Source organism: Rattus norvegicus, chromosome 7 (assembly GCF_021556685.1).
Source record: "Rattus norvegicus strain SHRSP/BbbUtx chromosome 7, alternate assembly SHRSP_T2T, whole genome shotgun sequence".
In the NCBI taxonomy this organism is placed as follows: Eukaryota; Metazoa; Chordata; class Mammalia; order Rodentia; family Muridae; genus Rattus; species Rattus norvegicus.
The window spans coordinates 11,628,063-11,653,761 of NC_141540.1; the positions used below are offsets into that span (position 1 = coordinate 11,628,063).

Genomic DNA, 25,699 nt, shown 5'->3' on the forward strand with positions numbered 1-25,699 from the left:
GTCTGTAAGTTGTATCCTGGATATTCTGTACTTTTTGGTTAATATCCTCTAATAACTGAGTACATACTATGCATGTCCTTTAGAGTCTGGGTTATCTCACTCAGGATACTTTCTAGTTCCATCCATGTACCTGCAAAATTTATGGTGCCCTTGTTTTTAAATAGCTGAATAATATTCCTTTGTGTTAGTAAACCACACTTTCTGTATCCATACATTGGTTGAGGGTCATCTGGTTTGCATCCATTTTCTGGCTATTATGAATCAGACTGCTCTACATAGTGGAGCATATGTCCTTGTGATATGGTGGAGCATCTTTTGAGTATATGCCCATGAGTAGTATAGCTAGCAACATTTCCAAATTTCTGAGGAACCACCAGATTTATCTCCACAGTGGTTATACCAGTTTGCAATCCCTCCAGCTGTGGAGAAGTGCTCCCCTTTTCTCCTCATCCCTGTCAGCATGTGCTGCCACTTGAGTTTGATTTTAGCCATTGTAATGAGTGTAAGGCAGAATTCCATGGTCTTCTTGATTTGCATTTCCCTGATGACTAAGAAGGATGTTGAACATTACAATAAGTACTTCTCAGTCATTCAAGTTATCTCTGTTGAGAATTCTCTCTTTAGCTCTGAGCCCTATTTTAATTGGCTTATTTGGATTCCTAAAGTTTAACTTCTTGAGTTCTTTATATATTGTGGATATTACCTGTCTATCTGATGTGTGGTTGGTGAAGATCTTTTACCAAACTGTAGGTTACCATTTTGTCCTATTGACTGTGTCATTTTTACAAAAGTCTTTCAGTTTCATGATGCCTCATTTGTCAATGGTTGTTAACATAGCCTGAGCCATTGGTGTCCTTTTCAGGATTTTTTTCCCATGCCAATACATTCAAGGCTCTCTCTCATTTTTTTCATACTAGATGCAGTATATCTGGTTTTATGTTGAGGTTCTTGATCCACTTGGACTTTAGGTTTGTGCAAGGTGATAAATATGGATCTATTTTCATTCTTCTACATGTAAAATGCCAGTTATGCCAGCACCATTTTTTGAAGATGTTTTCTCTTTTCCACTCTATGGTCTGGCTTATCTCACCAATGGACAGGTCACTGAAACATAAATTAAACAGAAACACATTGAAACTAACAGAAGTTATGAACCAAATGGATTTAATACACATCTACAGAATTTTTCACATCAGAACAAAAAAAATATATATAACTTCTCAGCAATACATGGAACCTTCTACAAAATTGACTATATAATTGAACACAACACAACCTCAACAGGCACAAGAAAATTGAAGTAATCCCATCCATACTATCACATCACTATGGAATAAGGTTGGAATCCAATAACACAAAATCAACAGAAAGTCCACATACCCCTTGAAACTGAAAAAAAAATCTTTGTTCAAGTATAATCTTCATTGAAAATTGCTTTAGCTTTCAGCAGCCCATCCCTGAGCTCTGAGGAATTTTGCCTTCTTTTGAGAAGCCCGGTCTTTCTTCTGAGCATGAGACATTTTCAGATGATTCCAACTCTTCTTCACTTCTCTCTTAGGCTTCTTTGATAGACTGGATTCTCTCGAATAGCTGCTTGGGATTTCTTATACATCTCCTCCATCATGTCTGGAGTTATGTTTTTCCTGATTCCTGAGAGAACTGTTTCTTATACTCATCTTCATCTTCCTCTGTTACATAGCATATGTAGTCTGCCACATTTTGACCCATGGTGTGTTTCTGATGCACCTCTGCATTGAAGTCCTTCCTTTCAGAGTCATAACCAGGAAATTGTTTGCTACTGAAAGGAATAGACAAGCCTCCATCCATACCTTCATTTAGGGGCCTGAAAACTTTATTGCCAGTTGTAGTTCCAGCAAGACCTGCATCCAAATAGCAAATGAAGGTACCATACCGACCTTCAGTGCTTTCCATATTGTATTTATCTCGATTCACCTCTACTTGGCCTTCATAGATCTTGTCCATGCCAAACCTATTGAGAAACATGCATGCTAGCAGCAGGCCAGGGCAATAGGCTGCAGAATAATTTGTCAGGCCAACTTTCACACTGTGTTTTGGAAGTTCATTTGCATATGCTCTGAAGAGACAATCAAATCTTCTATATGGGCATATGCAATTTAGCAGATGATATCTCTGTTAGTTACATGAACTATCATCCTATATTTGGGTCAACAGAAAAAGTACAACAGTACTTACTTTTGTCCTGAGTCATCAATAGTTTCTGTACATAGTAGTCAGTTTTACCCTCTTGCCGCCTGCTAAATCTTACTTGTTATCTTTTAAATAGGCCTTATTCTTGACAAATTCCATGAACCCCATCTTGCAGAACAGAGACATGTAACTGTCTCTCCATGCAGACTTGCAAATTAGGCCACACTAGAGAGAAAACGCAGTACTTTACTTTGTGATAATATATCCATCTAATCCTTAGCAAAACAATTTAGCATTTTTGTAATTAAATGTGAGTATTCCAATATTTTCAAACCTAAGATGAAGATACTTCTTTTTGGAAAATTGAATTTGATATTAGAATAATAATTAGAAATTATTTATGCTATGCTGCTTAAAAATTCATTGATCACAATCAATATTCCCAAAGGAATTTTTCTTTTTTAATAATATACTAAAACCTATGTATCTGATGCTCTTGGAAACAAGTAACTTCTACCTTTGATGTTTAAAGACTTCTGATACACATAGGTTTTCACTAATTAGCCAACAGGAGGGCTACAATTTTCTCCACAACTCTCCAGTATGATTTTTGGTTCAAAAGCTACAAACACAAATACAATTACATGAAACAGACTTCATAAATTTTATTTTATGAATCATAACATAAGTGAGGAATTATTAATGTTTTATAAGATTAAACATATCAAATCATGGCTTTATGTATTATTCTTTAAATCCTAAAGTAGTTCGTGTTTCATTGTTTATATAATTATTCTTAAATGTTTAAAATAGTATGTCTTATTACTTGAAAATTTCATGTAAATATACAATGTATATTGATCACATTCACTCACACATCCTCCTTTTACCTCAACTTAATATCCCTGGTCATCTCAAATCTGAGTTTCAGGTTGTCTTTTTATTTTATATTTTCTTATGGATGTTATAATATGTTAAATTATTCTTAGGTGTTTTTACAAAAAACAATATCATTTCACTTACCATTAACAGAACATGTTCGATTCACCTTTCTTGACTGTAGGAAGAATTATACAAAAGGCAATTATGCTCCTTGAAATAATATTTAATCTTCTGGACAGGAAAATTAACATTAAAAAATCATTCATGTTAATTAAAAGCAGACTACTACAATGTTAATTTTTAAAAATAAAGTTACATTCATTTCAACTGCATCTCTGAGCATCTTACCTTTTGCCGTAGACAACATTCCCTTTTAAAACACTTTTTAAAATATCAGAGATATCATGAGATAATACATATGCGTTCAACCAATTTATTCTTACATTTTCTTTAAAATTATGGTAGCTGAAATCATCTCCTGGAAATTAGCTAATACTATTTCCCACTTATTTAAACAGCAAAATAGCCTATGTATAGAAAATCTAAATGGAAAGTGGCCCTAAGTAAAGGAAAGAAAATAATTAAAAACATGCAAAACAATTTTCAAACCATCTTATCAGTTAGTTAAAATAATTTAGTAGCTGCAGGCTGTGAAATGCAAGGAAGCTGAGTTAGGAAGGTGGCAAGCTCAATTCATGTAATCTACACAATGAGACTTTATATTAACAGTAAGAGCTCTAATTAAGAACCTGAGGCAGGGGCTTGGGGATTTAGCTCAGTGGTAAAGCGCTTGCCTAGGAAACGCAAGGCCCTGGGTTCAGTCCCCAGCTCAGAAAAAAAGAACCAAAAAAAAAAAAAAAAGAACCTGAGGCAGTGGATTATGTTGATGGATTTCCACATATTGAACAATCTCTGCGTCTCTGGGATGGAGCCTACTTGATCATGGTGAATGATCATTCTGATGTGTACTTGGATTTGGTTTGCAAGAATTTTATTGAGTATTTTTGCATCAATATTCAAGAGCAAAAGAGGTCTGAAGTTCTCTTTCTTTGTTGCATCTTTATGTGGTTTGGGCATTAGTGTAACTGTAGCTGCATAGAATGTATTAGGTAGTGTTCTTTCTGTTTCTATTTTATGTAATACTCTGAGAAGTATTGGTATTAGGCCTTCTTTGAATGTCTGATATAATTCTGCACTAAAACCATCTGGTCATGGGAATTATTTGGTTGTGAAATTTTAATGACTGCTTCTATTTCCTTAGGGGTTATGGGACCATTTAGATGATTTAGCTGATCCTGATTTAACTTTGATACTTGGTATCTATCTAGAAAATCATCCACTTCATCTAGATTTCCAGTTTTGTTGAGTATAGATTTTGTAGTAGGATCTGATAATATTTTGAATTTATTAGGTTTCTGTTGTTATGTCTCCATTTTAATATCTGATTTTCTTAATTTGCATACTGTCTCTGGGCCCTCAGGTTAGGTTGACTAAGTGTTTATCTATCTTGTTGATTTTTTTCAAAAAAAAAAAAAAAAGCTCCTGGTTTGCTGATTTTTTTTCTATAGTTTAGCTTGTTTGTTTCTACTTGGTTGATTTCAACTCTGAGTTTGACTGTCTACTCCTTTTCCTGTATTTGCTTCTTTATATTCTAGAGATTTGAGATGTGCTGTCAGCCTGTTACTATATGCTCTCTCCAGTTTCTTTGTGGATGCACTGAGAGCTACAATTTTTTCATTTAGCACTACTTTTATTCTATCCCATAAGTTTGGGTATATTGTGCCTTCATTTTCATTAAATTCTGAAAAGTCTGTCTTTATTTCTTCCTTGACCAAGTTATGATTGAGCAGATAGTTGATCAGTTTCCATGTTGGCTCCCTGGTTTTTTTTTTTGTTGTTGTTGTTGTTGTTGAAGGCCAGCTTTAGTCTGCTGTGATTTGATAGGAGGCATGCGATTATTTGAATCTTCTTATATTTGTTGAGGCTTTTTTTTTGAATTATTACATGATCAATAACAGAGAAGGTACCATGAAGTGGTGACAGGAAGGTATATTCTTTTGTTTAAGGATGAAATTATCTGTAGATTTCTGCTAAGTCCATTTGGGTCATAACTTTTGTTAGTTTCACTATGTTTCTGTTTAGCTTCAGTTTACATGATCTGTGCATTGGTGAGATTGGGGTATATGGAAATCCATCAATGTTATCCAGACTATAAACAAACACACAGAAATAAAAAGCACATGATAATTTCATTACTTGCAGAAAAGGCCTTTCACAAAACAACAATTTTCCATGCTAAAATTATTGGAGAAAATAGAAATTCAAGGATCATAACTAAATATAATGAAAGCAAAATACAGGAACCCAATAGCTAATATCAAACTAAATAGAGAGAAACTTGAAGCAATCCCACTAAAATCAGGGACAAGACAAGGCTGCCCACTCTCCCACTGTCTATTCAATATAGTACCTGATGTTCTAGCCAGAGCAATTAGGCAAAAAATGGATATCAAAGAGATACAAATTGGATAGGAAGAAGTCAAGATGTCACTATTTGCAGATGATATGATTGTACATAAAAGTCCACAAGAGAACTCCTATGGATAATTAAACAACTTCAGCAAAGTGGTTGGATACAAAATTAATTCAAACAAATCAGTACCCTTCCTCTACTCAAAGGATAAGCGGGTGAGAAAAAATTAGGGAAATGACATCTTTTACAATGTCACAAGTAGTATGAAATGGTGTGATGCTGACCAAGAAAGTGAAATATCTATATGACAAGAACTTCAAATCTCTGAAGAAATAAATTGAGAAGATCTCAAACAAAGGAACAAATGGTGCTAGTTAAACTGGTGGTCAACATGTCGAAGAATGCAAATTGACCCATTCTTTTCATCTTTTACAAAGATCAAGTCTAAGTGCATCAAGGACCTCTACATAAAACAACATGTGCTGAATCTAATAGAAGAGAAAGAACCTGGTACAGGGGAAAATTTCCTAAACAGAACAACAATGACTTATGCTCTACATCAAGAATTGGCAAATGGTACCTCATAAATTGAAAAGCTTCTGTAAGACAAAGAAAACTATCCATATGACAAGATGGCAATCCATAGATTGGGAAAATATCTTTACCAACCCTACATCCAATAAGGACTGATATACAAAATATACAAAGAATTCAAGAAGGTAGACTCCAGAGTACCAACTAGCCCTATTAATAATTGAGTACTGAGCTAAAGAGAGGAATCTCAAATGGCTGAAGAGCACTTAAAGATATATTTAACATCCTTAGTCAGCAGAGAAATGCAAAGTAAAGAACCATGAAATTCCACCTCAAACCAGTCAGAAAGGATAAGACCAAATCTCAGGTGACAGCAGATGCTGGCAAAGATGTGGAAAAAGAGTAACACTCCCTCATTGCTGATGGAAGTGCAAACTGGCATAACCACTCTGGAAATCAGTCTGGCAGTTCAGAAAATTTGAAATAATTCTACCTGAGGACCCAGCTATACTACTCTTGGGCATATACCCATAAGATGAACCAATATATAACAAGGACACATGCTCCACTCTGTTCATAACCTTATTTATAATAGCCAGAAACTTGCAACAACCTAAATGTCCCTCAACAGAGGAGTATGTACAAAAATTGCAGTACATTTACACTATGGAGTACTACACAGCTATTAAAAACAATGATTTCATGAAATTCACAGGCCAATGGATAGAAGTTGAAAGTATCATCCTGAGTGAGTTAACCCAGTCAGATAAGAACAGACATTGTATGTAGTCACTGATAATTGGATATTAGCCAAAATGAAGCTTGGAATACCCACAATACAACTCATGGACCATATGAAATCCAAGAAGAATGAATATCAGACCAAAGTGTGAATGCTACAGTTCTTCTAGGGGACTGAGGCCAGAGTAGGCGGTGGGTGGGGGAGCACCCTCATAGAAGCAGAGAGAGGGTGAAGGGAAGAGGGGACTTGTGGAGGGGAACTTGTAAGGGGCATACTATTTGAAACTCAAATAAATGTAATAACCAATAAAAATGAGAGAAAAGTAAAAAAAAACAAAAATAAAACAAAAGATGCTGAGGCAGGAGAATTGTCACAACTATCAGTTAATTCTAGGTTATATAGTGATTACCAGATCATCAAGGACTAATATACTATGATGTTTCATAAACATTCATTATATAGTAATATAATGTCCTACATTAAAAATATCTTTAGGGACTAGGGAGTGGTCCAGTGGGGAATATATTACTAGGTTAGTGACCTTCCTATGCAAACACCAAAACATGAGTTTGCATCCCCTAAATCCATGTAAGAGCTGGATACCATGTGTCTGTAACCTAGGGATGCTGATCCAGGAATCTCACACACTGATCTCACAGTCAAGCAAAAGCAAGGAACTTCAGGTTCAACAAGAAGTTGTATCACAAAATATAGGTCAGTCCACCAAGCAAGGACATCTTGATGTTAGCCTTTGACTTCTATACATGCCTGTATAGGTGGATGCAGGCAAATATATGCATCACTGCCCTCCATACATACTGAAATTTATAATACTTTCAAGATCATTGTAGAAATATTGCAGCAAGCATGAAATAATGTATTCTATGACATGTATTCTATGACAATCATTACTTTGGAGATAATGTCAAATTAATCCCTTCTGAGGAATAATTACTTTGAGGGTTTATGTTTGTGTTCCCAGTGTGTGACTCTATCACTAAGACAACAGCATCCAAGTATCCAATAGAAACATTTCTCCTATATGCTTTCTCAAAACCTAAAATATGCTGTATTAATGAGTCAACTGAAACTGCACAAAGTGTGACTTTGGTATGAATATTGGAATATATTTTGTAATTCATATCTTCATTCAGATTACACTACAGCATATCTGTAAGACCAGAGTTATCCACTGAGCACTCTTGCCAGCCTAAGTTTGGGATAATTTCATCAGTGATCTATGGACACCTAAAGGCAACTTTATTCAGTTATTAATTGTTATAGTGTCTATAAGATACTTCCCACTGCTTTAGCACTTTTTTACTCATTTTCATTAGTTATTCTACTAGGAAAATTAGTATGATTATAAGCATTTATTGGATTTTGAAAATATAGAGAAATTGTATATAGTCATGGAAGAATCTAGAAATTATGGAAAAAGTAACAAGGAGACCTCTGATACAAGATATAGCTTAAAATGAATTATTGAAGAACTATAATAAAGCAAATGGTCAAATTGATGATTAGTGAATAAAATGCAGGCATATAGAAGATATTTAATAATATCTAATCGTAAATAATTGCTAAGATAAACTACGGAAATAGTAATGTAGGTAAGAGTTATTGATGTACAAATATTGTTTGGTTTTTTTGAATTGGGTATTTTTTAATTTTACATTTCAAATGTTATCACCTTTCCCGATTACCTATCCATAACATCCCTATCTCACCACCCATCCTGCTTCTTCTATGAGGATGCTTCCCCTCCCCAAGCACTCACCCCTTACCGCCTGCCCACCCTGACATTACACTACACTGGGGTATTGAACCTTGACAGGAACAATGGCTTCTTCTCTCATTGGTGCCCAACAAGGCCATCCTCTGGTACATATGGAGCTGGAGCCATAGGTCAGTCCATGTGTACTATTTGGATGGTGGTCTATTCCCTGAGAGCTCTGGTTGGTTGATATAGCTGCCCCTTCAGTTTCTTTAATCCTTTCTCTAACTCCTCCAATGTGGATCTCATTTTCAAATCATTGGTTGACTGCAAGCATCTGCCTCTGTATTTTTCATGCTCTGGCAGAGCATATCAGGAAACAGCTATATCAGGCTCCTATCAGCATGCACTTCTTGGTATCAGCAATATTGTCTGGATTTGGTAGCTGTATGTACATGGACTGGATCCCCAGTTGGTGTAGGCTCTATACAGGCATTCCTTCAAACTTTGCTCCAAACTTATTCTCCATATCTTCACCAATGAATATTTTTGTTACTCTTCTAAGAAGGACCAAAGCGTCCACACTTTGGTCATCCTTCTTCTTGAGTATTCTTAACCATGATTTTAAGCTCTCAGTAACCATGTAGATCTCTGTGTATCACCACATGTGCCTATTACCCCAGCCTATAGGGGCATTAAGACAGGAGGCTTATGGTCTTGTTGAAGACTTGTCTGGCTTTAGATCAGCTAAGAGACCTTCTCTAAAGTAAGAAAATTAAAAAGCCATAGAGCAGGACACTAATCTTGTGATTATACAGCAGACACAGATGCAGAAGCAGTAATTTATTATACAGAAAAAAATGTGAGAAATGATAGCTGGTATACAAATTTTACAATACATTTAACCTTATACATAGATTTAGGGTTAGAAGAATAATAGTATACTGGCCCAAGCCCAGGGAAATTCAAACTTTAAAATTTAAAACATGCTTTTTAAAGATAATCTTTTAAATTATAATTGCATATTTTCCTTTTCCTTGTTAAATCTCTAACCACCCCCCTACCCCTACCTTATTCTTTTTCAAATTCATTGATTCTTTGTAATTCATTAATGATTTATATAACCACACTTAAATACTGTTTGTATTTAGTTTTTGAGACTGAAGTTAGGGACCCCTATGGAAGGATAAGGGAAGGATTGAAGGAGCTGAAACAGAGGATGCACCATAGGAAAGTTAGCAATCTCAAGTAACCTAGATTCCTAGGAGATCCCAGAGACTGAACCACCAATCAGGCAGCACCCATGGACTGGTCCAAGGTCTCTGGCACATATATAACAGAGTACTGCCTAGTGTGGAGAAGATGCACCTAATCCTGGAGAGAATTGAGACCCCAGGGAAGGGAGATATCAAGAGTAGAAAAAGAGCAGAAGCATCCTTTCAGAAGCAAGGCTGAGAGGAAACGGGGTTAGGAACTGTGTGAGATGAACAGGGGAAGGCAGTGATTGAATATATATGTATATATATATATATACATATATATATATATACACACACATATATATATATATCAATAAAAATACATATGCATAAATTTCCATTAAGTTATGTACAAAGAAGTTATATATATATATATATATATATATGTATATACATCCAAGCAAACTTTAAAATAAAATTACTGCTTTTAAAGATTTAAAATTTTCATTTTTTAATTGATTTATATTTTTTAATTAGTTAAACACAGGTGTGGTGAGTATGCATAGCCCAAGAAGTGTCAATATTTGAATATATGACCTTGTTGGAGTAGGTGAGCCACTGTTGCCCTGGGCTTTAAAACCCTCATCCTAGCTGCTTTGGAAGTCAATCTTCTCCTTGCTGCCTTTCGATGAAGATGTAGAACTCTAAATATCTAAGAGTTGCTTTGGTCATGGTGTCTGTTGTTAGCAGTACAACCCTACCTGTCTAAATGGGCTGGTGTTAGCAGGAGATAACTTTAAAATGATTGTTTGGCATTCCATAAGATGGCTCAGTGAATGAGGATGTCAAGGAATCTTACTTCAACTACATGGCTATCCTGGCAAGGAATCACATACAAAGGTCTGTGTGACCCTGCTGGTGGTACACAAACATGCCCTTAATATACATCTTTAATCCTTCAAGCTGGAATACAGATTTGTCTTTAGTACACACCTTTATCTCCAAGAATTAAGTCTAATGAAGGACAGAGAATATGACAAATCAGAGAAAAATTTGACATAACGAATCAGAAATAAGAAAGGCCCTACTCTCATGAGAACATACAGGAAAGAATACATAAGAACAGAGAGGGAGAAAAGAGAGTTCATTTTGCTAAGTTCATTTCCAATAGTTTAGGGGAAGTTTTCCAGAAGAAGCTGCAAGTTGGTGCCAACTGTCAGGAGTCCTTGGAAGTAGCCAGAAACCACCAGAATGTCATGAAAATTTCTTAAGCATTTTTAAGATTTTTAAGAGTTCACAATAAGTTATGATCAGTGAGGAAGACAGTGTGAACCAATACCACACTGTCATCAGGTAACACTAGCATCAGCAAAGCCCAATAAGACCAGTGAAGAGTGGCAAGCGTAACCAATGCCATCACATTTTCTGCTGTCTCTTGGGTTAACTTATATCATTTCCAAACATCAAGTTTCTTCTCAAGCATCCTCTGTATCAAAACACCACATGCCTTTTTTTAGGCAGCTTCTACAAAAACTTCACATGTCTGTTTTCAACAAAATTATCCTCCGACATGCCTGCTTCAGCAAAATATTCTTTCTTAAGACAGCCTCCAGAAATATTTTACATGACACAACTGAGTCTCCGAAGAAATGAGAAATTTACATTACACACACACACACACACACACACACACACGCACACAGCCTTAAATGTGATAAAAATTTAATCTATTGTAAAATTATTGTTTTTAATATAGTAGAAATACTGGGGCTACAATGGAAACATTGAGATATTTACAAATAAATTGATTAACCTGTAAAGATGTGAGGCCCCCAAACACATCTACAGCAGAGGATGCAGGATCTGGACTGTCAGAGACGAAGCGCATAACCCTCAAGAGGTTGGAGCAAAGGTCAGGGGGGTGAGGAAATCTTTGTGGAGACAAGGGCTGGGGGAAGGAGTAATGGGATGTGGAAATGTCAGAGGGTAGACCAGGAGGAGGATAAATTCTGGACTGTAAAGGGACTAAATATTGTTTTTTAAAGGAAAGGACAAAGTGATAAAAAGGAATCTTATATTACCTTTTTAATCATTAAAAAATGAAATATGTATTTTATTTACAGAAAGGATCTTTTTATGTAGCCCAAGTTCACTTCAGATTTCTGATTAGCCTATATAAAAGTTCATGACTCTTATTCCAATTATAAGGCAGCAACATCTGGCCAGGGAGCAAGTCCTATCAATGCTTACACATTCCTTGACAGCCAAGTCACCAGCCTTGTGTCACAGGAAGGATTCCACAGAAGCCAGTCTTGGGAAGCTCAGGCAGACTCTTTTTTGGTAACATGGGATGAACACATCAGCACCCTAAATAAGACTTTAGTACTACAAACTAAGTCCCAAACAGTCTGGGCCATAGAAATCAGTTGAAATTGTCAATCTTCCAGGAGCCCAGACATTTGTTTACTTGGTAGAAGCTTAACATATTTGTGTATTCTAGTAACATTGTCCTGTGTTTTCCTTTTCTCTCAGTTGTCAACCAAACAGCTAAATTTAGTGTTTGCTCTCTCTATGTCTTTGAGCAGCACCACTGCTTGCATACTTATCTATTAGTATCAACAAAAAAAAGTTTGGATTGAATTTTGAAATTTTTAAAGGAATGATTTCTTTTTGTTTAAATATTATAATATAATGAAATCACCTCTCCACCCCCTTTCTCCATCCATACTCTTCTGTATAACCATCCTTGCATTTTAAAGTCTTGGCCTCTCTTATCAAAAGTTAAATGTTATCTATAATCTTATCTATCATGATCATGTGATTTACATATAATATGGAAAAATGAAGCTGCTAAGGATAAATTGCCAGTAAATCCTTAAAATTTAAAATTAGGACAGTTAGTAACTTAATAAAAACCATACTAAGGAATCCAAGGTAAGAATAAAGTGGAAAATACAGGTTAATTGTTCATCTAAATACCCTCTGAATACTAATCATAGATCTCAGCTTTCGCTATAGAATTAGATTTGCATTAAAAGTCCCACATTTAAAATAAGTCATTTTCACATTTTCTGAATTAAAAATATTTTACAGACCAAAAAGATCCAAAGATTTTAAAACATTGGTCAAAAATACAATGTTGAGAAGAGAAATAGATTTATTGCAATCCTTTTTTTTTTCTTTCTTTTTTTTTTTTTTTTTTTTTCGGAGCTGGGGACCGAACCCAGGGCCTTGTGCTTGCTAGGCAAGTGCTCTACCGCTGGGCTAAATCCCCAACCCTGATAAATACACTTATTAAAAGGACAAAAAATGTAAAAATACTATTAAAAGATTCTTATTAGGATACAGAAATTTAATTTTGAGTCTCCACTAGACTTTGACCTATAACAGAAAAATCTTGTAAAAGGATCAAATTCTTAAAATGCTTAGGTTTCACTGATGGGACGTAAATCAATATATGGGGATGTTGCTATATGTGCCATTCTGTTAAGATATATTACAGATAGGTCTGTTCTACAAAATAACAAGCAATACAGGTAGCAGTTGAATAATTATGATCATATATTCATACGTAATAATAGTAATAATAATAATGATAATAATAATAAAAACAAGAGTCTATAAACTTAAGAGTGAAAAAAGATGTGGGAGGATTTAGAGGGAAGAAGATAAAGGTTTGAGTGTTATAATTCTGTTTTGATTAAAATGGATAAAACTAATAAATACATACAGTTATTACTATTCTTTATATTTAAAATTTGTTGGAAACTATTATATAATCACATCAATTATTCTCCTCCCATATATTTCCAAATACCTCCTTTGCTCTTTTTAAGTTATGGCTTCTAATTCCTTAAATATACATCATATACATATACATAATGTACATATCCATATATAAATGTATTATAAGCATATACACATAATATATAATACACATAATATATACACATATGTATATATATTATACATACACACATACATATACACACATATATATATACATATATATATATATATATATATATATATATATATATTTCTAAAGGTATATAGTATATAAGTTTTTTCAAGGCTGATCATTTGGAATTGTCTAACCAATTGGTGTGCTTTTCTTCATGAAAGATCATTTCTCCATATCTCAACATTACTTAATTGCTGTAGTTTCTTGTTTAATGGTGATACAACATGAACATTTTCACTGTTAGCATGTCTAGTGGTATTTTCCTTATTAAGGTCATGTTTAGTTAGCCATGTTGGTTAGACTTATAAAATAGTTGCCTATATATTCACAGATCGTTATATTTGATCCTATTTCAAGGAAACATCATTTCAACATACAGAAATATTTACAGAAAAGTATACAGGAAGAAAATCAGAAATTTTGGTGCCCAGTCCCAATTGATATATCTATAGCAGAACTTCTCTCCCTAAGGCTCAAGGTTTCTGGCAGAAGAGAGGGATGTTTGTAAGAAATAGATGAATAAAGAGTTTGCTGTAATACTGTGCCTACAGAAATGTCATTAGCTACACACATGAATTCTCATACAAGGGTGCCTAAGCATTGTTTGTATTTAGAAAACAGTCAAAAATACTTTCCAGATAGGCTAAAGGATATCTTATACCAAACAAAGAGTATTTGGAAGTTTTCAGAGTATAAAAATGCACATAAATGCATGCATATGCGCAGAATACATAACACACATACATATATAAATCCATATTTATAGTTATTTAATTGCTGTTCCATGGTACACAAATATGTTTAACATATTTTTTCTTAAAAAGATAAAATCTGCAATTTTCAGGCAGCGCCAAATGAAGAACATCTCTAGGATGAATGGCATAAGTGCAGTAAGAACAGAGTAAGAGAAAACCCAACCACAAGAATCAGCAGTGTGAACTAGGACAGCCTGTTGCCAACACTAAAACTGTCCTTCGCTGCCTACACACAGTCCGAGTTTGAGGAGGCAATAAGAAGTACCTTGCCCTGAGGTTGGATGTGGGGAACTTTTCCTGGGGCTTTTTGTGTTGTACTTGAAAAACAACATGAGTGAAGAATTGCATTGTGCTTATAGACAGTACACTACACCAACAGTCTCACTATGCATTGCCCCTGGGTCACAATAAGGGAGCAAATCTGACTCCTGAGGAGAAAGAGATTTTAAACAAACAAACCAACAAACAAACCAAAAATGATAAAAGAAAGTCCAAAAGAAATACGACAAAAGAAAAAGTAATGCAAAATAAGCAGTCTTGTGGAGGAGCAATTCCAGCAGGGGAAGCTTCTTGTCTGTATTTTCTCAACATCAGGCTAGAGTGGCAGAGCAGATGGCTATGTGCTTGGAGGCAAGGACCTTGAGTTCTATCTGCTAAAAAATGAATTGTTGACTGAAGAATATCGAATGGCTGTGAAGCACCTAAAGAAATGTTCAACGTCCTTAGTCATCTGGGAAATATAAAACAAAATAACCCTGAGATTCTACTTCACACCAGTCAGAATGGCTAATACCAAAAACTCAGGTGACAGCAGATGCTTGCAAGGATATGGAGAAAGAGGAACACTCTTCCATTGTTGGTGGGATTGCAACATAATACAACCACACTAGAAATCAGTATGGAAGTTTCTCAAAAAATTGGATGTAGTACTACCTGAGAATCCAGCTATACTACTCCTGGGCATACACCCAAAATATGCTCCAACATACAACAGAGACACATGCTCCACTACGTTCATAGAAGACTTATTTATAAAAGCCAGAAGCTTGAAAGAATCCAGATGTCCTTCAACAGAGGAATGGATACAGAAAATGTGGTACAGTAACACAATGGAGTACTACTCAGATTTAGAAGCAATGATTTCTTGAAATTCTTAGGTAAATGCATGGAACTAGAAAATATCCTGGTTGAGGTAACCCAATCACAAAATCACAAAAGGATACACATGATATGTACTCACAGATAAGTGGATATTAGCCCAAAAGCTCAGAATAGCCAAGATAAAATTCACAGACCACATGAAGCTCAAGTAGAAGGAAGAACAAAGTTTGGAAGCTTCAATCCATCTTAGAACCGGAACATAATACTCACTAGAGGAAGTAGAGAGACAAAGTGTGCAGCAAAACCTGAAGGAAAGGCCATCCAAAATGGTACCACCTAGGGATCCATCACAAATACAGTCCCCTAACCCAGACACTATTGCTGATGCCAAGAAGTGCATACTGATGGGAGCCTGATATAGCTGTCTATTGAGAGGCCAGCAAAAGCCTGACAAATACAAAGGTCGATGCTTGCAGCCAACTATTAGACTGAGAACAGGGTCCCCAGTGGATGAGTTAGAGAAAGGACTGAAGGAACTGAAGTGGTTTGCAACCCCATAGGAAGAACAACCCCATCAACTTACGAGACCTGCCAGAGCTTCTGGGGACTAAACCACCAACAGAAGAGTATACATGGAGTGACTCATGGCTCCAGCCAAATATGTAGCAGAAGATGACCTTGTTGGGGCATTTCTGGGAGGAGAAGCCCTTGGTCTTGTGAAGGCTTGATGCCACAATATAGAGGAATGCCAGGGCAGGGAGGCGGGAGGGAGTAGATGGGTGTGTGGGTGGGGGAACACTCTTATAGAAGGAGGTGGAGGGTGCATGGGGAAAAATGGATGGTTCCAGCTCTGTATGTCCAATTTCTAGTAGTCTTAGCTAAGGTCACCCTCATAAATTTTTAGTAGTTTCCATTACCCTAAGTTTTTATATCATTCCAGAGACACCCTTGTTACAGTTAACTCTCTCAGTATTCACTACCTTCCTTCCCTGCCATCAAACCTCTCCAACTCCTACTCCTGCTCTCCCTCTGGCCAATATCCTTCTACCATCCTCCAAAAGTATATTCTGTCTCATGTACTCAGTGAGATTCAACTATAATTCATTGGTGCTACTTTTAAGTTACCCTTTGGTCCTTTTCCTATAATAATGCAAGATTTCCACTGAAGGCATTTGGACACCAACCCAGGCACAAACCCTTCAACCTCCAATTTGTTCTGCCTAGATGCACATGAGTAATGTTGGGACAGAAATTGAGGAAATGGCAAAAAAAATGACTACTCTAACTTGAGACCTAGTTGCCATAAGAGGGAAACTACAACTGATTTCAATGATATTCTGCTACACTTACAGGCAAGAGCCCAGCATAACCATTATCAGAGAGGTGTTGCCAAGAGACAGATGAAAACAAATGTTAGAGAACCACAGATAAATATTAGGCAGAGATTAAGGAATCCAGTGGAAGAAGAGAAGGAAGAACTATGGGAACCAGAATGGAAAAGGATACCACAGAAAGCTGAAAGATTCAACTAACCTGGCTGCATACAGGCCCAAAGAAACTGAACCAACAACCAGGGAGCAAGCATGGGACTAACCTAGGTCCTCTGACTATAAGTAACAGTTGTACAGTTTGGCCTTATATGAAACTCCTAACAGCAGGAGCAAGTGCTGTCTCTGACTCTGTTGCTTGCCTTTGAGGCCCTTTTCCCTACTGGGCTGCCTCTTTTGGCCTCAATTAGAGATGATGCTCCTAGTCATAAGGCAACTTGATAGGCCAAGGAGGGTTGTATTCTTAGGTGGGGTTCTCCTTTTCTGACGGAAAGGGAGGAGGAGTGGATAAGGGGGATATAAGAGGGTGGGGAAGGACTTGGATTTGTGGAGGGAGGGGAAACTGAGGTCAGGAAGTAAAGTAAATAAATTACATAATTAAAAATAAAACTATCATTGTTCCCATTGGCTATACAAACAAATAAACAAATAAACATAAATACAACCATAAACACAAAACTAAAAAAAAAAAAATCATGTTCCTAGTTGCAAGAAAAGAAGATAAAATTCTTTAAAATAAATGTAACTGAGATGTTTTCCTCTATACTGAAAACTGCATAAACTGAAGAATAAAAAGATTCAAGTAAATATAATTCCGATCAATGACTAGAAGACAATATTTTAATGATGCATGCATTCAATTCAAAATCCTACGAAAATTCTTACAGAAGTTTTCACTGAAATAGAAACTTTAGTCATCATGGATGGCCCAAAGAGTACAAATCAGAAAACACCAAGCATCCTGATTTTAAACTACACTAGAAAGACACAGTGATTAAAACATTCTGGTACTTAACAAAATTGAAAACTCATAAATGAATTCATTTCTGAATAAGTAAATTTTTTAGGATTTATTTTCAGTTTTAATTCTGTATATTTAAGTTTCACTGTGAAGGCTTGTATACTAACTTGAGAAATAAAAAAGAAGCATTTTTAAACCTGAAAAACGAGCTGAATGCATATTTTCCAAGTAATGTGGAATCAAGGGCAGTGGAGTACATCTGTAATCCTAACATTCAGGAGTCTGAATCAGATACCATATGCCTGGAGCACATAGCTCGAAAATGTTTTTATCAAGAAAAAGCAAAAAGTTGTGAGACTGTTATTTCCCATGTAAAATAGATCAAGGTGTTGAGTATCAGAGGAGAAACTGTGTATGTGTGTATGTGCCATTGGGAATGTTAAAATGATGCAAATCTTAGAAAAATATCCTCACTGTTCCTCTGAAAACATAAAATCAGAGCTAACTAAGGTTGCCAGGGTCAATCAAGCAGGTAAGGATATTAGACACCAAGCCTGACAACCGGACCTTACAGTATGAAAGAACAGAATTGACTCTTTCCAGTTGTTTTCAGGCCTGATGCCAGTGTCCTGTGGAGCATGACACATACTCTTTCGAATATACATGTAAATTAATAAATAACTCTGAAAATCATTTAAAAGATAGAGGTATCAATGATGCACTAATCACATCACCATACAATAATGTTATGTATTCAAAATTTACAAGAGTCAAGACATACCTATATGCACATTACATCATCTTTCACAAGAATCAAAATGGTCAAACAAATTTAATGTTCATTGAGAAGTTAGTGGATAAAAATGTGTCATATACATAGGCTTGAATATTATTCAGCATAAAACAATAAGGAAATATTCCCATGCAACATGCCATAGATGAACTTGGAAGACACTATACAAACTCAATGATACTCTGCATTTCCACTACCATACAATAATGAAAATATTCAAACTTGGAGAGTAGAATGATGTCATTGGGTATGGATGAAGACTTTGAATGTGGAGCTGATTTTGAAAATTTAAATTTTCAGTTATGACAGGTACATAACTATAGAGAGATACTGTATAAACCTTTGCTTATAATTGACACCATTATGTTGTGCATTTACTTGTGTGAGGAGAGTGGATTTATTGCAAAGTTTACTAACCAAAGATTTAAAAAACACATAAAAAACTAAGTGGAGAGAAGAATCTTTGTAAGAGTAGTTGTTTATTACTTTAACTATGCTAACGGTTGAATGGATGTGTACATTCAAATGATAATATGGTTTTCTGTCTTAGCTAAGTGCAATTTTTAATATATCAATTATGCTTCAATGCCCACGATAAAGGTCGAGAACTTTAAAAGTGAAAACATTGCAGTTCTTATAGAAGATATAAAATTATTGTACATAAAACAGGAAGGAGCCCAGTCCCAGTGAAGACATGTTCAATACTCTTCCACACCTAAGGCTCAGGGTCATTTGTGAAAGAGTGGAAAGAAAGACAGTAGGAGCCAAAGGATAAGGTACTTTGCTGTGAGATCAACAAAGATGATACCTGTAGAGAGAATTTTTTTGTGCATTGTGTAGAGACATCGCCTGTCAATAAAAAACCTAATGCCAATGGACAGAAGCAGGTAGCCAGAGTGAGAAAGGGTGAAAGAGAGAGAGAGAGTGAGAGAGCAAGAGAGAGAGAGAGAGAGAGAGAGAGAGAGATGGAGACAGAGAGACAGTGAAAGAAACAGAGAAAGAGACAGAGACAGAGAACAAGAGAGAGGGGAGTGGTAATTGATTCTGAGAAAGAGTCAGACATGGGAGATTTGCCCAGACTCTGAGGAAATTACATATACAGAGGTAACAAGACAAAGCTTATGGCTTAGTCATTTATTAATAAATGATTAGTCTCAGAGTCATTATTCTGGGAACACAGAGGCCATGTAGAAAACCATATGACTACATATACCAAAGGCACACCATCATGGATAGGGAAAAAACCCTGGAAGCTTGCACCATATGCAAAAACATTGAGGGAAGCTGGGTTCAAGAAAGGTGGTCATCCCTAGGGAAGAGGACACAAATTTGTTTTCTAGTGACAAAAGGTCATCCAGGAAAATATACATACAAGTAACATTGCATGCACTGAGCAGGTTATATTTAGGAATATATGTATTCAATTCATATGGATGCATGCAATAAAGATAGTGAGAAAATGAGATACACTTGAGTGGGAATCGCAAGGGTTATATGGAAGGCTTGGAAGGGAATAAATGGAAAAGAAAAATATAATTATATTATAAGCTTAAGGTAAAATTAAAACAATGGTGAACAAAAACAGGAGAAGCTGCATGAGCAAGGACTAACATAACATGTCCTGGGCACAAGAGCATCTGCTCTCACCTGCTAAACTAGGCAAGATTTCTTAGAACTTCTGTGCTTCTCCTATGTTTTCAATTGGTCAGATTGTATTTTCCTCTGTATTTCAATGTTTATTTGGAAACTCTCTCTCTCTCTCTCTCTCTCTCTCTCTCTCTCTCTCTCTCTCTCTCTCTCTCTCTTGGCTATGGGGCACAGGGTTTCTCCTTTGTAGCCCTGCTGTCCTGGAACTCACTCTATAGACCAGGCTGAATAACTTGCCTCTGCCTCCCAACTTCTAGCAGTAAAGATGTGGTCCACCACTGTCAAACTCTAATATTTTAGGTAATACTGAGCACCTTTATTTACACCTCTCATCTGGGATGTCAGCATGCTGTCTGTGTGCCCCTCAGGGTAGGGAAAATGCAAGGGCAATAAGGGGCATTTTTTTCCATACTGCTGGGGTGCCTGAGTGCCAACATGTGCCATTCAGGGGAGGCAAAACCCAGCCTAAGATAGGTGTCCCAGCAGGTGTTTCTCCAGGTAAGAAACAGCAGGGGCTTGGAAAGAAGCTGTGTTTCTCAAACCCCTGTACACCTAGACACTGCTGGAAACTGTGAAGAGTTGAGAATGGTGTTTCTCATCCTCCTGTATACCTAGTCACTACTTGGGGATCTTAGGAGTTGGGAACAGAAGTCCTGGAAAGTATGAGCCCAGGATAGAGGGAATCCAGCTGGAGTGACAGGAGTTTATAGGGGCTTCTATGGGAGGCTTAGGTGTGGCTCTAAATGATAAATGGCTTCTCCTTTCTCCCATGGCAATCCTTGATGGGGACAGTCCTTGCTTGTCCGAACTGCTCTATTCGTGGTGGATGGGGATGTATACATCTTACTCAGGGTGAGCAAGAGATTAAATACCTTTTTCAGGAAGGCATGCCTATGAAGGGAAGCTCATTGTCTAAGCACGTGGGGCCTATTTAGATACCTCATTTACATGGAGAACTTTAAGTTCTGTGTAACATGACTGGTTGTCATGTTCTTAGTGGAGTGTTGTGGTCACATGTTCCAGAAGAGGATCCTGGCTCAGAGCTAGTTTGAATTCCTGTTGTTCTCAATTATGAGATTTACCAGGGTTCTGAACTTGCTACTACTACCTTACCAGTTCTTCTGCTTGGTGACATATTGTGTAGTGGGACACTCCACCAGTCCCACTTCAATATACAAACCTTTCAAAAGTAGACTAGGACACCTGAAATGAAGACAATAGATTTAGCAAGGACACAGTACAGATACTAAAATTACTAAATCACTCCCTTTGGTAAGGGAGATATCTGGAGAGGTTTATACAGAGACTTCGGGTTTTCCCAAAATTTAAGATTTTTTTAAATAAATATGTTATTGCCCATGTATTTCAGTAATAACTGTAATTAGAACATTTTGGCAAGCATAAAATTATTCTTTTTCCAATATATTTTAATTGAAGCAAAATCACATCCCTTTCACTTCTCTTTCCTTCCCGAGGAAATAACAACTAAACAGTTATTCTTAATACTGTATTTTATTTTTTTTGTTTAAGCTACTATAAAAATAAAATTACAATAAATATGAAAATGTTCTAAAAACAATAGCTTGCAAAGTAAACATTTTTCTGTTACTTTGCTATCATCAACATAAATAGAATCTATTTTGAATCTTTAAGTGTATTTTAATAAATTTTAAGTTGTTTCATAATCAGTACAAAAACTTGTATCTCCCTTTTCCTTTGAATATTGTATTGTTTTTGTTTTTCTTTTTTCTTTATTGAGAAATCCATACTATTAATGTACTATTTATATGTATTGGTAATTCTTATTTCCTATATTGTATTCCTCAATTGGCGCAGTCATGTCCATTGGAATTAGTGAGAGCTATGAAGCCAGCACAGCTACTTGACACATTTCCAGCAAAGCTTAGCAAATTTCTCCAATCCCTGTACCTCATTCTCTAAGTTTTGGATTTTGGTATTTGCATGTTATATTTTTTTGGGGTGGACTCTCTGCAATATGATTTACTTCCTGGATTTCTTGAGAAAATTTTGTCTGTGTTTTTTTTTAAAAAACCTTAGAATTCACTTAATATGACCCATGTTTGGAGTCTTCCTTTTTCTCTCGAGATCAGTAAACAGAGAAGAGTACATAGCTAGATGAAGCCATTATTCCAGGTATCTTCCATTGTGCAAACTCAAACAGTATAATTGGTGCAGGGTAACCAGGGTCAACTGAAAAATGCTGACAGGCCAGATAACAGATTCAAGGTCTTAATTTTTATACCCTTAGAACTCTCTGAAAATGTAGTTCAAAGATATAGGATTGTACTGGGTACACTCAAGGAGGAATAAATATTAGTAAATAAGATTGATTGACTAAAATAAAACTTTTGTACTTTATAGCACAGATGGTGAAACATCTATTTTAAAAAAGCTAGGTATTAGTTTTCTATTCATAAAAAACTTGATTCAGATAATTTTGTTTGTCTAAAATGCTTTAAATACACAAACATTGCTAGCCAAAAAGTAGACTGTCATACATAAATGTATTTGCTTGTTTCATTTGTAAGCTAAATAAGATCAGCATTTTGAAGAAGCTTTCTTCTCACAAGATCCTTAAATGCTTGTTTCACCTGTTGGTTCCTAAAAGTGTAGATAAAAGAATTCAGCATGGGAGCAACAGACGTGTTGAGCATAGCCACCCCCTTTGTCAAAGCAACTCCAGCCTTGGCAGATGTTTTCACATACATGAAGATGCAGCTTCCATAGGATATGGAGACAACAATCATGTGTGAGGAGCAGGTTGCAAAGGCCTTTTCCCTTTGTTTGACTAAGGGAAATTTCAGAATAGTTCTGAGAATACAGGTGTAAGAGAGAATGATCAGCATCAGTGTGGTCATAAGTGTGACCAAAGCTAATATAAAGCTCATAAGCTCCAAAGTGCTTGTGTCTGTGCAGGATATTTGCAGCAAAGGGGCAGAGTCACATGTGAAGTGGTCAATAATGTTGAAGTCACAGAAATCTAACTCTAAGCCCATGGCCAGTGGAGGAAACATTACCAAGAAACCTGCCAGCCAAGAGCTGATGATGAGCTGGTGGCAGATCTTGTTACTGATGATGGTTGTGCAGTTTAGGGGCTTGCAAATTGCCACATAGCGATCATAGGACATGGATGCCAGAAGGAAAAACTCTGTTGAGCCAAGGAAGATAAGGAAAAATAGTTGGGCAGCACAAGCATTATAGGAGATGTACTTGTCCTTAGTTAGGATGCTGACCAAAAACCTAGGGTTACAGACAGAAGTAAATGAAATTTCTAAGAAGGAGAAATTCCTGAGGAAGAAATACATGGTGTCTTCAGGTGGGAATCCAGCAGTGTGAGTGTAATGATGGTTACATTTCCAGTAACGCTCAGCACATATGTGAGAAACAGAAGAAAGAAAATCACAACCTGAAACTCAGGATCATCTGTCAGACCCAGAAGGATGAAGTATGTCACTGAAGTTCTGTTCCTCATCTCTGATGGTTTGGCTACAACAAATCTAATTGATAAATTAACACAGAAAAAATGGAAACACAAACATGAGTCACAACAAGTGAAGCATCTCTCTCTCTCTCTCTCTCTCTCTCTCTCTCTCTCTCTCTCTCTCTCTCTCCCCTTTCTGTGTGTGTGTCTGTGTGTGTTTGTGAGTGTGTGTGTGTGTCTCTGCCACTTTATCTCTCTATCCCCCTCTTTCTGCATTTATATTGTCTACATTTGATCGTATCTCTGAAGATACATTTTCCATATTTAAAGGAAGAATATTCTTTGTTGTCATTCTGTCACTATCAATTTTAATATTATATAAATAGTACAAATTGAATATAAATTCTTTTAATACTCATTATTGACATTCTTTTCCTATGTCATCTTTTCTATAAAACAAAATACGTTTTTTGTGAAAATCAGTGGTCAATTTAATTATATAAAGGAATAGTCTACACATCAAAGTACAAAAGTAAGCAATGTAGTTTCTATTATTATTTTTTAAACAAAACAATAAATGCCAGTATGTCTTTCTATTTGAAACAATTAAATAATATTCCTCTTTTTAAAAGGCTCCACTATAAATTTTGCCTTTTTGCATTATTAGAAACCTTGAACTTTTAAGATTCATTCTTGACCTCGGAAATAAAACTCCCAGTAGTTTTAGCCAATATGTATATAATTGCTGAACAAAGTTTTGAGGTTAAGTTAATCATCAAAGAGCAATACTTACCTTACATCATGCATGCATAATTCATAATGACAACTGAAATGTGCAGATCTTTTCATTTGCCCTTTATAAAGATCTTAAAAAGCTATACCAGTAACTCAAACTTGATCAATACAATAGATGCTCAGATGGTAAGGAAATGTACCACATTCTCCACATTGAATAGCTGATATCTTCAACTGTACAAGCTACATATAGAACTGCATGAGAAGATGTTAAATAGACCTGCAATATTGTTTATGAACAGCTTGAAAATATGTACTAATTTAAAGTATCAAGAACACAATAATAGGCTAAGATCTCTTAAAGCAAATTCATGCCATGGCCCTGTAGCACAAAGAGAAAGATGTGTTTTATTTCCTACCACAAACCTGTGCATTTCCTCACAGCACCCCTGATATTTAATCTCAAATAATGCAGTTAAACATCTTCTTTACATGTTTTCGCATCTAACATCTAGGAATCTGACAAATTCCTTACAATATCTTGACAAGACATCTCTAGATGAGGGATTCATTCCTATAAAATTATTCAAACAATTCTAATATTTCCCCAAAGAAATTCGCATTAAGATTCCCAGGGGAGGCAGAAATTATACAGTTAGTAAGACATAACTTCAAAAATGTTCTATAAACATGAAAATACATAATGACCTCTGGGATAAATGATAATAGGGCACTAGCATATACAAATAGAATATTTTTCCAGCAATCATATTTAATTGGTTGATTATGTGACCTACATGCCAAGAGATTGCAGAACTTATCGGTAAATAATCAACTAGGCAATTTTCAAGGGATGATATCTAACAACAATGTATAATTTTCTTACCACATTGATTTTCATAGGAGAATGTTGAGATAGACTACGCACCACTCTGAGTTACTCCACAGTCTCTAAAACAGTACTGCATTTTTAGGCTGTGCCTACTGAAAGACTCCATTCCAAAAGCAGCCTGTGCCTCCGTTTTAAGGGTGGAGGAAAATTGAAGGATAGGAAAGAGAATATGTGTTATCCCCAACACAAGGAAAATCAGTTATAAACATGGAAGTAAAGGTACAGTAGAGGTCTAAGGAGAAAATGAAGCTGGTCATGAACCTGCTATATAGGAAAGGATTGGCTTAAAGTTCTTATCCTCCTACCTAGTCCATCCAAAACCTATGATCATAGGTGTCACTACTGTGTCACGTTCAATATATTTC

General features: G+C 35.9%; 3 pseudogenes; 1 reads left to right on the plus strand and 2 right to left on the minus strand.

Annotated features, from left to right (window-relative positions):
• Window positions 1-1,436: 1,436 nt before the first annotated feature.
• Window positions 1,437-2,337, minus strand: Rpl5-ps8 (ribosomal protein L5, pseudogene 8; annotated as a pseudogene).
• Window positions 2,338-7,423: 5,086 nt separating this feature from the next.
• LOC148004434 (small ribosomal subunit protein eS8-like) lies at window positions 7,424-18,205 on the plus strand (annotated as a pseudogene).
• Window positions 22,815-23,758, minus strand: Olr1053-ps (olfactory receptor pseudogene 1053; annotated as a pseudogene).